The following is a 14640-nucleotide window of genomic DNA, read 5'->3' as shown; positions in this document are numbered from 1 at the left end:
GCAGAACGTGGAGGCGGGAATTTTCAACCTGCAGCAGGCCTCTTAATAAGGCAGTGCCACCAGCAATACCCGCAGTGAGAAATAAAAAAACAATGCCGATCACCTGAACCGAGTCAGAGCCTCAGCGGACCCAGCAATCATGCCACCGGCTCGGGCGGGGCACTGTGTGCAGTGCAAATGCTCCAAGGCTGCCGGAAGGGCAGGACCTTGCCCGTGCTTAATTTATTATAACCCCTGTCTACTCTAAAGTGGCTGACGTATTTACTTTTACTTGCACTGCGTACAAGAAATCAAATCCATGAAATGCTTAAGTGGGATAAATATTATAAATGTGTGTGAATCTTTCTGTAAATGTAAATGATCATGCTGTGATTTGCACGGTGTGGGAAGTGCCACCAGCAGTAACGCTCGGGCCTGTGCAGCCTTCCTGTCCATAGACGGCAGTTCCTGGTGGTTCAGGAGCCCCTGTTTTGTGTGCTTTCACGTACACAAAACGTAACAATTTTTTTTACCAAACCGGGAAGCAATAATTCCAGCAACCATTCACAATTGCAACAACACACTTTATTTTGCGATGGGGTTGCAGCCTTTGTAGTGGGGGTTATTAAAATGCCCACAGTGAACATTAACACAATGCTGCCAAGTAGCGCGATGTCAAAAGTGACATCCTCAACGAGGCACAGGTTTTGGACAATTAATAGCAAGTTGCTTGGATGTTCAGGCACTACAACACCCAGAATGCAATATGCTGTCACATGTGTCTTTTGAAAAACAATTGGATGCCGGTGACACGCATGGGACGGATGCCACTTGTCAACCATGTCAAATTAAAATCGGCAATCACAGCCAACTAGTGGTGTGAGGCCAGCTTCAAACTGGCTGTTGGAGCAAACAGGGTGTGGCTGAAGGGCTGACTGCCTGCATTCTCACAGGTCAGTCGGAGGGCCGTTTTTTGCGGGCTTGTTTTATTGTCTGCTAGGCCCGTTTTTTTATTCTAGGGTTTACTAACCGCAATGAGAAATAAAAAACAATGCTGCTTTGACTAGTGCATGTTGACAGTCACCTGAACCAAGTCAGAGCCTCAGAGGCCCTAGCAATTATGCCACCGGCTCGGGCGGGACACCGTGTGCAATGCAATGCGCAGAGGCTGCCCAAAGGGCATGGCCTTGCACTCTAAAGTGTCTACTGCTCTATGACGTACTTTCTTTACTTTTACTTGGCTGGCACTGTTCTAAAGAAACAAAATCCATGAAAGCCAAAGGGATAAAAGAATGTGTCTGATAATCTCTATGTAAGTCTTGTGATTTGCATGGGTGGTGTGGAAAGTGTCATCAGCAACAGTAACCGCAGTAAGTAATAACAATGCTGCTTTTACTGTCTGTGGTGACGGTCACTGAACCGAGTCAGAGGCTCCAGCAATCATACCACCGTGTGTATTGATATGACACGGCGCAAAGAATCGTTCTGGTAACATACATGTGACACAACCAGTGTGCTGCCAAATGACGTCCCGCTCGTCCCTGATTTCCAACCTCCCCAACACACTCCTCTATGTACAACACTCCCTGGTCGAGATTACCTTTTTAAAATAAAAATGATCTCTGCACAGCCCCGCCTCAGCTGGCTCTAAGTCCATTTGTGCCACATCAAACACTTAAAAATACAGAGAACAGTAAAGAACACTTTTAAGCACCAGGGGCCTTTAGAAGCACACTTGCTAACTGACACATGAGAATGGTGCTGTAGATAAAACACACAACTGACAACTCAACAGTGCCTTCTTCCATTTGCTACTTCACTGGTGTCCAGCAACATTGTCCCTGCCTCCATTAAATGTCAGCATACAATTTACTTAGTTTAGCACCGTCTTGCTACCAATTCATTCAAGGAACAGAATGACCATCACCACTATAATTAAGGCAGACCGACTGGCACACTGACATTCTGCATGGACAAGTGTTCTCTCTCTCTTTCAGCAGCACCGATTTCAAGGTATCATTTCCTAGTTTCTTTTATTCGTGTAGTAGGGAGTAGTTTTATCCTCTTTGTGTAACCTCTTCCAAATCCCTCCACTGAAGCGGAAGGATCTCATAAACAAATGTATAAGTCTTTCTTATTAGTCTACACTCTTGTTTGCACAAGCAGTTTATTCATATTTATTTTCGAACAACAATATGATTGCACAAAATACCGAAATGTGTTTTAATTGCACTTTTGATTTGACCTTTTTCAAAAGGTTCAGAGGGCAGGGGAACATCCTATGAAAACCTTACTTGGAGGAAGGCTCCCGTGCTGACATTCAGATGGGTATTACATCTGCCTTTCATCAATGCCAGTTGAAGATGTGGGCTGAGCCAATAGAGTTAGTGGGTGGAGCCAGTGGAAAGTGGGTGTGGTCTCCGACAAATATTTGAGCACCTGGACTTCATATTTTACAAATTAAGCACTGCTTCAGCCACACCCTGTTTGCTCCAACAGCCAGTTTGAAGCTGGCCTCACACCACTAGTTGGCTGTGATTGCCGATTTTAATTTGACATGGTTGACAAGTGGCATCCGTCCCATGCGTGTCACCGGCATCCAATTGTTTTTCAAAAGACACATGTGACAGCATATTGCATTCTGGGTGTTGTAGTGCCTGAACATTCAAGCAACTTGCTATTAATTGTCCAAAACCTGTGCCTCGTTGAGGATGTCACTTTTGACATCGCGCTACTTGGCAGCATTGTGTTAATGTTCACTGTGGGCATTTTAATAACCCCCACTACAAAGGCTGCAACCCCATCGCAAAATAAAGTGTGTTGTTGCAATTGTGAATGGTTGCTGGAATTATTGCTTCCCGGTTTGGTAAAAAAATTTGTTGCGTTTTGTGTACGTGAAAGCACACAAAACAGGGGCTCCTGAACCACCAGGAACTGCCGTCTATGGACAGGAAGGCTGCACAGGCCCGAGCGTTACTGCTGGTGGCACTTCCCACACCGTGCAAATCACAGCATGATCATTTACATTTACAGAAAGATTCACACACATTTATAATATTTATCCCACTTAAGCATTTCATGGATTTGATTTCTTGTACGCAGTGCAAGTAAAAGTAAATACGTCAGCCACTTTAGAGTAGACAGGGGTTATAATAAATTAAGCACGGGCAAGGTCCTGCCCTTCCGGCAGCCTTGGAGCATTTGCACTGCACACAGTGCCCTCCCCGAGCCGGTGGCATGATTGCTGGGTCCGCTGAGGCTCTGACTCGGTTCAGGTGATCGGCATTGTTTTTTTATTACTCACTGCGGGTATTGCTGGTGGCACTGCCTTATTAAGAGGCCTGCTGCAGGTTGAAAATTCCTGCCTCCACGTTCTGCTAACTCCTGTGCTGATTACTCGTGAAGTGCGTGTGTGCTGGGATTTGGTCAACGGTCCCTGGAATGAAAAAAAGTTACGCACGGCACGCTGTCCCAGCCCTCTACCCGGCCCAGACAGCCCAATCTTAGGCCCGCCCACTAACAACAATGAAAGCAAATTGATTTGTAAACGCATCATGGAGATGGCATTCTTATCGGGCTCGCTCTCTAAGCGCTGCACAGCAACACACTTCTTTACCTTGGGACTCTGGAGACTGTAAGAGAGTGAAGTGAACAACACCGCAGTAAGACATCTATATTTAATCTACTCTTTGACACATCAGACGTGCAGACTGCACTGCAGTCGTCATGTTGATGAAAGTTGTCAGTGGCAGTGTAGACCCGGCCCTGATAAAAAGGTGCCGGTGCTAAGCACCGGAAAGCACCGGCACAAATTAAGCCCTGGGTCTAGTGAGACTACTTAGCCCCTTCGCAGCGGGGAAAATTCTGCCGCGGTGCGAGGGGGTGGAGGGTGGGGCTGGGCGTTGCACTCCCGTACTGAGGACGGCTCCTGGCCGTCATAAATCAAGGTGGGCGTGTGCTCATGACGGCTGGGAGCCGTCATGAGCACCTAAGGTGTTAAAAAGCCAGGGCTACAGCTTCTAGCGGAATTCAAGAAGTGAGGAGAAGGTTCTTATTTCTTTTTTGCAGATTTATATAGTGCGAACTCGACCCTAAGGTATTGGATCGCTTTACAAGAACACTAGTTACGTTACACAAGGACACATTCATTTGTGGTAGGCACGGGGAGATTAAGTGATTTGCCCAGAATCACAGGATGTGGAGTCGACCCGAGGCTCGAACCTTGGTTTCCCATCTCCACAGTAGGCAACTCTAGTTGTATAGTGGCAGTAGGTTTAGCAATGATGTAGAAGGCACGACCGCCGGATCTGGCTTCCCATATGCACCTCTGCCAATACCACGCATCAGGAGTTAATCACATTTTAAAGCCGTTGTCTATATCACCGCATTAGAGTGCATTGGTCACACATATGAAGGTCTCTGACACCATTTGGGGATCATGAGGCACTCCAAAAACAGCCTTGTGTGCAGCACTGCTGCTCTGCCTGCGAAGGAATTTAGGTTTTCCGGCGCTTGGCCTGGAGGACTCGTTGTCATGGTAACATGGCACACAGGGATAAATTGTCTCTTTGCTGTGCGCAAAAACAGATTGTGCTCCCTGTGTCAGCATCACCTGTCCAGCCTCTCTGAGACCTATGTGTGGCCGCTGTTTCTTCCAGCGTGGAAGGGGATGCTAATTATGTGGGTTGGGGTAAGACCCGCTGCTCTCCTGCCAGCAGGGACTCCGGGAACAGTTGGGAGGGACAGTTTACTGCCAGCTTGCCCTGTACTTCTTGTTCTTGGCAGCCACTGAATAACTCAGCCAGGAGCAGCCCAAGCTGAGAGCCTCGCGAGCCCAGGGGATCTGCGAGGATGACGTTTTAAGTTGGAAATGTTGGTTCTATTTGCATGCTGGACTGTAATCGTTCTGTTTTTACTGGTTACCAATTTCACTACAACCGGCACACTTTCAAACTTCATGGCTGGTTAGTGCTATAATAATAAAGTTGCAGTGTTCAGCGCAGCTCTGTAAATTCACTTTCTGTTTTTGTTAAGCATCCTTTTAGTATAATAAGATCATAACTGCCCTAGCACACTTACTATTACTTGTGAGAACATTGGCAAATACAGGACACCAAAAATACAGCATTACTTTTAAAATAGAAGAAGCATGATTCTTTTCAGAAACTGCTTTCGGTAAGTGTTAATGAAAGTCTAACTGCAGCCATTTAACTTTATTGGATGTAGAGTAGTTCAAACTACAGAGCGCCGGCCGCGGGGCAAGGCAGCACTATTAATCCGTTCAGGGATCGACTTTTAAGGAAGATAAAAAATGACTGGCAGTATGCAGCTGCACCTGGCGCTGAGGTGGGGGTGCTGCTGTGAATAGCACTCTCGTCTGAGCTCCGTTGTGTGCCCACCAGTTTTCAGGCAACTATAAAAATATTCAGGGAAGAATGAGGTAACTGTCGGGATTAATGTTCCTACTGGAGAGAGATACAAGTTTTAGTGGCAGTTTCGACTAACAATAAAATAGCACAGAGAGGTCCATTAAATACCTTCTGCAGAATGTGTACCATACAGATGGAACTCCCTTTTTTTGTCGATGGCGTAGTGGGTTATTGCTTTTGTCACAGAGATCCTTTTGATACTTGCAGTTCATTAGTTGCAATGACCTATAAACTGTCATCAAAAAGCTCAGCTGCATGTAAACTGCATGGTATAGATTAGAATGTTATGTTTTTCCCCAGTCTTTCATTATCATAATGTTGCTAAATGGGGTTAGTTTGGGTAGAATGCATTCCTATTAGCAAATCCAACCCCAAGCACTGTGGATGGTATTAAATCCTGCATTTGTGCTACTCTAGTTAAACACTTAATATGTGTCCTACTAGTATGGCTGATGTGATTCCTACACCTTGTAATCCTCTTTGTGTTATGTACCATTTCCTAGAATTATTTACACATGTATGATTTATTGTCTCTGCATAATGTGTGTGTGTGTGTGTGGATTAGAGTGCTCTGACATCCTACATTGGTATGAATAGCGCTATCAAATAAATGAAATGGACATGAAAGAGGGGCTGTGGAGAGATGGTTGTCACTGTAGCACCAGGCACTACCAGTGCTAATGCTGGCCCTGAGAGAGTGAGTCAGTGATGTCTGTCATTGTGCTTTTTGATGTTGTTAGTACACTAATGTGGTAGTACTGTTTGCAAGTTAAATGAAGTCATGAAGTGACTAAGTTGGTGTCCTGCACCACTGAACTAGAGGAACACCTTTATTTTTAAAGACATCTTGCAACAAATGTATGAAAATAGGATTATGTTTCTTCAAAATGCAAAACAAGTGTATAACATTACCATGCAGAGGTGCTGTACCATACCACTGCATTGAGAGGTATTTTTCTAAATGATAGTTTTCAAACATGAATCTAGAAACATTCATGCTTCCCCACACCTCCCTGACAACAATGCCAATAGCGAACTAAGAGGCAAGTCAGTGGTCATGTGCACCATCTGGGTGTCCTACCTTGCTAACACAGGAGAAAGTTTTGTACAGTGCTCATTTTCTGAACTCATGTATTTCGAGGTCCTCTTATATTCCATATTGAAGAAAAAAGAGGCAAAGTGAAAATTATTTGCCTAGGATCACACAGTTTGGTCAAGGGGAACATTGGGTATCATGTGCAATTCAGGGCTAGATGTACATGCTTTGCTTCCTCTACCACCACGGTACACAAACCCTAACCTACCCTGAACCATTACCGGCACCCTGCCGGCATCAGTGCTGCCCTCTGTCACACCACAGACCATACTTTGTGGCCCCTGGGAAAATGTTTGCAAGTACCCATGGTATAGATTGAGAACAGGAGTTGGATTTTTACCTTCTAAGTTGTGATAAAAGGTGTTTATTTAGTCAAGTTGCAATGGCCTGGCAATTTTGTGCAATTAATGTTATAAATTGTCCAGGGTACTGCAAGCAGCTCAGCTGTAGCGGTCAAAGGAGGTGTAAAATCATGTGCGATGATGTGGGAAGGATGTGCAGTGGATTTCACTGCTTGGTTTTGCTCACAAGAAAGTGTCACTGTAAGTGTCACTCATTTGGGGGCATATTTACAAGAACTGACGCTTCTGCATCGATGCGTCCGATTTCTTGCGCCTGCAGCAAGAGCCCCAATGACGCCAAGGATGCCCTGTATGTACAATACAGTTAGGCTATCTGGTTTTAGGTTTAAACCTATAATAACTGCTAAAACCCCACCGAAAGGAAAATAGCCATCACCTCTGTAAACATATAAACACTGAAAAAACACATTTGCAACCACAAGCTAAGTGCCATTCAAAGAAAGGAAAAGATGAGTGAAAGTCATTTTTATTTCTTCCCGAAGGGGCCAATGTAACTTTGTTATACAGGTAGCATCAAGAAAGACTGGCCTGACATTATTCTGCTTGAGATTTATTGTTTAGGTATGTCACTGAAACATTGTCTCTTCTTCCTTCTGCTTTTTTCAGTTTTCTGGTCTTTAGTTTAAAGATGCAGTGTTTAGAAGCATATTTTAGGTCTTATGTGGTTATTTTATAAACTGTAGAGAATTGGGAAATATCAAAAACATGTTTGAAATTTTGGCTACATTTGATTTCACCGGTAGGGAAAATGGCTGGTTTCATAAGCATCTTTCCCAGTATGTAGCATCACATTTATCCACTGACAGAGAATGGGTGAAAACCTTTGATATATCAGCCCCCTTTTCTAGTGAGTAAGTATTGATTGTAAGTGAATTGCCAAGCATCCCTGTCTTTAAACATTCATTTGTAGTGACAGGTATATGTGAAAAGAATGTGGTCACCAAGCATCTGAGATAGTGGTGAAAACATGACACCAGGCGTTTGGTAAACATGGAACACAATGTCACTTGCAATGCTGCTGAAAAAAGGTTCCTATTAAGTTCAATAAAGATTGGAGAGATATTGTTTGTATTTGCAGTAAAGCAGCTACGTATATAAAAAAGATTTATGATGGCCTGTCAAAATCGATACCTGAGCTGAAGTGCTTCCCTGTAAGAGATCCTTGTCACTTGCTAGATGGTATGCTGAAAGCATCTTTACAATCTTCAGAGTTAATGAAGAATGCTATTGACTTTGTAGTCCATTCTGGTGCAGTAAAAATGTATTTGGTCCTCATATACCCTGTGCACACGCTACCTATACACATGCACTATCAGTGCAGAAAGCAAGCAATAATTTGTCAGATAGCTCACTTGACAAAAAGCAGTACTAACTGTAATAAGAGAAAGAAAAGTAAACATCATTTTCAAGGAACAGATAAGCAACAACCTCTGTCGGGGCTTCGCAGAGGTGTAATCACAGCAGAGAGTAGTCTCCACCACTGTATGTCTGCCTCCTAATTTAGATAGGCGGACTTACAGGTCAGTTTTCACTGTCCGTAACCACCAGGAAAATCCTGATGGTATGGGCAGTGAAATTGCAAAATGCCTCACTCGCCATGAGAGATAACCCCCATGGCAAGAGGAGCATTATTTTCTTTTTCCTTTCAAAACCAAAATCCAGCTTTAAGGATTTGTTTTTGAAAATAAAAAATAAATTGTACCATTGCAGTATGGCTCCCTCATGTTATATGGACCCGTACGGCAAAGTTACAATATATTGGCATGATCCGCTTTGACGGCAGGTTCAGTCAATGCTTCAAATGTCCTCCAGGTAATGGACATCAAGACCTCTGCTATGGTTAGTTTATTATATGGCCCTGGCAGCAGAGGACACGATCGGCGAATTCTAAATCAGTCCCTAACTTCCTTAAGATGCATCCAGCATGGTGAAAAATGCTCTTGATAGCTGCTGCAAAATGATATTTATGTCTCACTGATAGACATTAATCTGCGCCACAAAATATTATTGGTTATCTGCATTATATCACCTCTTTAATATTGTTTGAAGATGCAGCCGCTGATTTTGGATTTCTTTTACTGCATGCATGCAGAAATCAGCTGTGCGCATATGCAAGGACTTGGATGCTAGTGTCCCTGGTTTACGCATGTCTAATGGGCCCTTTGGATTGTGCTTCCAGGTCTCTGCCTTCTGTGTAGGAGCAAGTTAATTATGGGCAGTATTTCTGGAGTTAGATTGTTGTTTAATATTGGTTATGTACCGTTTGGTAATATAACTTGCTGACTTTGGTATTTTAATGATATTTGGGATGGGAAGCATTGGCTCGCCTTCCTCTTCATCTTGCAGCAATCTCCATCACCACGACTTCCTCTAAGAACAGTAGGAGTTATTCAGAGAAAGACAGAATTAGGAAACTTCTTTTGGAATCATTGGTCTCTCTAGTGAAAAAGAAAAAAAAGGATATGCCTGTGAAGGAGTTGGGTTGGAGATAATCTATTTTGACCTTTCAGTGTCAAGGTTATTAGATCACCCCCCCCTATCCCAGAACATACATGGAAGTACATTGCAAAGGATATGTTGTCAGAATTATTGAACCATATCGGAGACAATATGGGTTTTCCAGCTGATGAGATGGCGGATTTATTCAAAGACACCATTCGAAAACAGTTTAAGAATCTAGACAGTGTTTGGGTACTTTTTCATCAAATACGTTATGGATGTTATCCTCAATGATTGGAGAGATCCGGACAAGATACATTTGCCCAGATTTATGAAAAAGCTATATCCTCTAGAGGAAATGGAGGAAAAACTGCCCAACACTTTTAATGTTGATTCTGTTATTGCTAGTAGAAGTTTGATAGAGGAAGAAAACATACTGAAGGGGCTTGCAGAGAAGACATGGAGTCTACTCTGGATCTCGATGTGGTCTGGTATTTATGGGACTTACACTGCTCAGTCATTCCTAACTGCCTTTAAAGACGCGTTTAAGAATATGCTGTGTTCTGATCTCTTAGGGAATATGGAGAATCAGGTAGAGTTTCTCTCGGGCATTTCATTTGATGCAGTTAGAGCTTCTGCACAGGCTTGCGGTGCTTCAGTAGCAGCACAAATAAATCTCTTCCTGAAGGACTGGAAGACAGATTCAGCAAAGAAAACAGCAGCACAAAACATGCCGTTTCAATGATCCAGATTTTTGGGCTCTGAACTATTTTTTATATTTAAGGAAAGAAAATATTTGTATTCCTTTCAAAAACAAAAATCTAAATTTTCAAACCCATTCCAACACAAATACTTCAGACAACCTTCTAGAAGACTACAGAATGCATAAGGTGGTTCTAGATTTAAAGAACAGTTTGTTCTTCAAAAGTTCCAAAGAAAAATAAAACAAGATTCATCTGAGGCAATGGTCGCATGCTAGGTTGGTGCCAGAATCCATTAACTCCCGGTGATGTGCGAAAAATCCACACCAGACAAGATGGTTTTGAACGTCATTTGGAGAGTTTCTTTCTCCTCCAGCTCCCCTGGGACCATTCATATTCCCATCCCAAAGTCTCAAGAGAAGAAGAGAGCATTGGCAGCGGGAATCCAATTGTTTCTGTTGAAAAAGACCATTGTTCCAGTACTGGAGGAGGAGGAATGAAGAGGTGTATACTCAATTGTTGTCCTGGTTCTGTTATTAAAAGGTGGGTTTCAGATTGTTATAGATTTAAAGAACTTAACAAACCCTACCAAGAATCATTCCAAAGATTCAAAAGAACTACCTATTGGTGACAGTAGACTTGATGGATGCTTACCTACATGTTCTAATGTTCAAATGTCTTAAGAAGTATTTGAGGTTTTATATTCAGGGACGGAACTGGCAATACAGAATCTTCCTGTTCGGACAGTGATCATCACTAAGAATTTTTATAAAGGTGATAGCCCCCTTTCTCCCTTTTCTTGATCTCCAGGGAATATTAAAATGTCCTTACTTTGACAATTGATTTCCTTAAGCCCATTCTGTCCAAGTTTTGAATCTGCATTTAGCGACGACCTTAACTATGCAAAATCAACATGCATATCTCCTCAATTTGCCCAAGTGTCAGCTCCAGCCCTTAAGAGAGCTTGTCTCCATGAACGTAAAGTTCAGCACAGAGCAGGCCAGAGGCTTCCTCCCGTTGGAAAGAAGTTCTCGTCTCCAGAATCTGTTGAAGTCTCACCAATCCCTCAAGGAAGCAACAATCTACAAATGGATGGAAGTTCAAGGTCATATGGTGACATTAGGGTTCACTGTTTAGAGGGCAAGGCTGCACTAGTGTTGTGGCATCCCCACAGACACTGAGTTTTATGAACAACGAATTTTGAGAGGAAGGTGCTGGTATCACTAGATATTAGGTAAGCTGTGCCTGGATACAGACAGTCTATTCTGGAGAGTCTTGATGCATAGAGATTCTCCTCAAGTCCTGACAACTGATGGCAGTACTGTGGGATGGGATGCCATGCTGGAGAGTCCGTCATTTCAGGCAGGATGGACTCTGGCAGTTGACAGCTGTAGCCAGAGCACTTCTTCATTTCAAATTGTAGCTGCTTTAGTCCAATGTATTGATAAGGCCTGACAACACAGTGACAGTGAACTATAACAATCATTGATGCAACACTCATTCACAGTCTTTGAACAAAGTGGCTTGCTCATTGGCATTGTCGGCGGCGAAGCATCTACTATGAATTGCACCAGTCCAGATCCAGATCATGACACTATAGAGGCAGATCTCTTGAAGCAGAGTTTTTTCCTCCACTCAAAACCTGAATCTGTCAAGGATAGTATTTTGAAAGATCTTCAGGAGGTTTTGGAACTTTTATATGGATATTTTTTCATTCAGAGTGAATGGTCTTCTCGCAAGTTTTTGTTCCAGGTTTCCAGAACAGGGAGCCTAGAGAGTGGATGCTCTATCTCTAAAATGGCTGACAAAACAGATTTGAGCTTTCACTTAATTTCCTTTAACCAAGAGGTAGTTGTGGAGGATTCAGAAAGAAAGGGTTTACACAGTGGAGGTTCTTCTCTTTTGGCCCAGGAGAACCTTGTCTTCACTTCTCAAGGAGATGGTTCTTCAGCCGCCTCGTATTATACCTCACATTCTTTCTCCTTTATAGGCACAGAGCCTGATACTGCCTTACCACCCCACTCTATCCTTTTGGTGCCTGACAAGATTAATCTTTAGAAGCAGGGGTTTCCATCACATTTAATGGATGTGGTGCAAGGATCCAGAAGGTCTTCTACTCTTAGATCCTACTGTAAACATTGGAGCACATTTGATTCATGAAGGTCTTCTCACAACAGTACTTTAGTGTCCGTTTCTGTTTCCCCTGCCAGGAGGAGTGTGTCCTCCACCAGCCTGTTCCCATGGGAGCTGGAGGACAAGAGAGGTGAGAGGGAGTTTCAGCTTCAGCTAGCCAAGTTGGATTACTATTGTAAGGCACTTGATGGTCAGGTGAAGGGGCAGCAATGTGAGTAATTACAATAAGCTGTACAATCTATTTTGCAAGAAAGCACATGTTCAGAAATTGTTTTAAGGGGCTGCATCAACATCTGATAGATTCCCAGCTTACAGTATCCAAGAAGCTGGCTAAGGAAATGGACCGCCAGCTCAGTAACAGGGCCAAGGTATCTGGGGGTATAACAAAAAGAGTGAACAGGGTCCGCACCAAAACAAAGGGGAGGACAAGGATAAAAAGAAAACGTTCTCTAAAGGCCCCCAAAAAGGTTCTATGGGGAAGGATTCCTAATTTGAACAGAAGAAAGGGGGGTTCCATTAGAAGAAGCCCTCTAGTCTTTTTTCCACCAAGTGCTATGAGTGCTACAGGTATGGGCACTCTAAGGGGAATCCTAACTGGGGTGAGGGGAGCAGCTTCTGCAGCAGCCCCCCACTTGTGGGCTAACCCTGGGGAACCCCAGTGTAGTGCTCGGGGAGGAGGTTGCTCCAGTTTGTGGGGTGTGGAGTGTAGAGGTTACTCTAGTGTCCCTGGGTGACAGAGAGATGGTATCTGTAGGAAGCTGTCTCTCTATATAGTGTACAAAAATTATGTACACTATGCAGAGAGTCCAATTGGTTTATAGAGGTTACATCAATCAATCAGAGAATTATAAGCAAACTCACCCGTGAGGGTCTCAAGGCGCTGGGGGGGGTCTGCCGTTCCGTTTAGCCAAAGAGCCAGTTCTTGAGAGAATTCCTGAAGGTGTACAGAGAGGGGGTGCGTCTGATGTCGATGGGGAGCTAGTTTCAGGTCTTGGCCATGATGTAAGAGAAGGATCTTCGCTCTGCTTTGGCTCTGTGGATGCGGGGGTTTCGGCAAGGACGAGGTTGGCGGATCTGAGGTTTCTTTTGGGTACGTGAAAGGCGATTCTATCATTGAGGTATTGGGGTCCGGTGTTGTGGAGGCATTTTTAGACGTGGGTGAGTATCTTGAAGGTGACTCTCTTCTCGATGGGGAGCCAGTGGAGCTTCCGTAGGTGTAGGCTGATGTGCTTGTGTTGAGGCTAAAGTAGATAATACTAACGCTCGTTTAGTGGTAGTGTGGGCGAGCATGGGTGTTCAGGCAGTTCCTCGGAACCCGGACCGCAGGGCTCGGGAGCAGTGGGGATTAGTCGGTTGAGGTGGTTGCGCAAAGATTCACCTCACGGTCAGGGACAAACAGCTGGAAGAGGAGAAATCAAGGCAGCTGGGGCACTCTCAAAGTGGGTCTCAGTGATGCTGACGCCCCTCGACGGCTGCCTGGTCTTGGTGCTGTGAGAGCCCGGACTGGACACTCACGATCATGTTTGACACAGGGCTTCCGGTACCACAGAGGTTGGTGCTGCACGGCTCTGTTTGGTCCTGGTGACTTCACACTCGGTAGGAAGACATGTCAGGCCTTTTAGAGCACGAGTACCATCTCCTGGTTATCTGCGGTGTCGGTCGGGCCGGGGAGCTGCAAGGCGGTGGACCGGACTCTGTTTGTCGGTGCCTGCTGTTGAAGGGGAGTAATTCCTCTACTCCAAGGAAGTTTCTTCAGGCAATTGGCGAAGCACTGCCAGCCCTCCAGATTTCTTGGAGCCTGCACAGCAGCAGGATGAGTCTGATTCTTCCACAATAGCTGGGGGCAGCAGTCAGGCTGGCAGGGTTGGCGCCAAGTCAGCCATTGCTCTTCGGTTCTCGTGACAGGACCCTTCTTTGTCCACTACTTCTCTTGATCCATAGGAATCTGAGTTCTTGGGTTCAGGGGTGCAACATTAATATGCAGTTTGGGGTAGTGGTTAAATGGAGTACCAGGTAGTAGCCAATAGGCTGCCTACTTTTAGGGTGACTACACCCTCTATATGACCACTTCCTGTGGGAAGTGGGCATAACCCTGACCCTAATAGGCTTATTCTCTCCAACACAAGATGGAGGATTTTGAAAAGTGGGGTCCACATCAGCTGGCCTGCCCTAGGGGTGGGTACACCTCCTAATGAAACTAATTTTCCTGCCTGCCTCGCCGCCAAAAAGTAGGGCCAGGACAGGGGGGGTGCACCTCCACTATCTGGATAGGCCCGGGTCGCATAACAAAGGTGGCAGGGCCTTTGAAGCTTCTTGCCCTGGAATGTCCATCCTGCTTGGACGAGGTGTGAACACCTCCGCCCAGAGAAGGCTTTGTTCCTGGCATTCAAGAATGTCGGCTTTCACCTCAGGAGGTCAAAAACCTGTCTAGGGTGGCTGGCTGGTTGAGACCAGTCAGTCAACACACTAGTAGTCAGTAGGTTTTCAGGGGGCATCTCTAA

Source organism: Lissotriton helveticus, chromosome 3_1 (assembly GCF_964261635.1).
Source record: "Lissotriton helveticus chromosome 3_1, aLisHel1.1, whole genome shotgun sequence".
Lineage (NCBI taxonomy): Eukaryota > Metazoa > Chordata > Amphibia > Caudata > Salamandridae > Lissotriton > Lissotriton helveticus.
Note: the sequence above shows the minus strand (reverse complement) of the source record.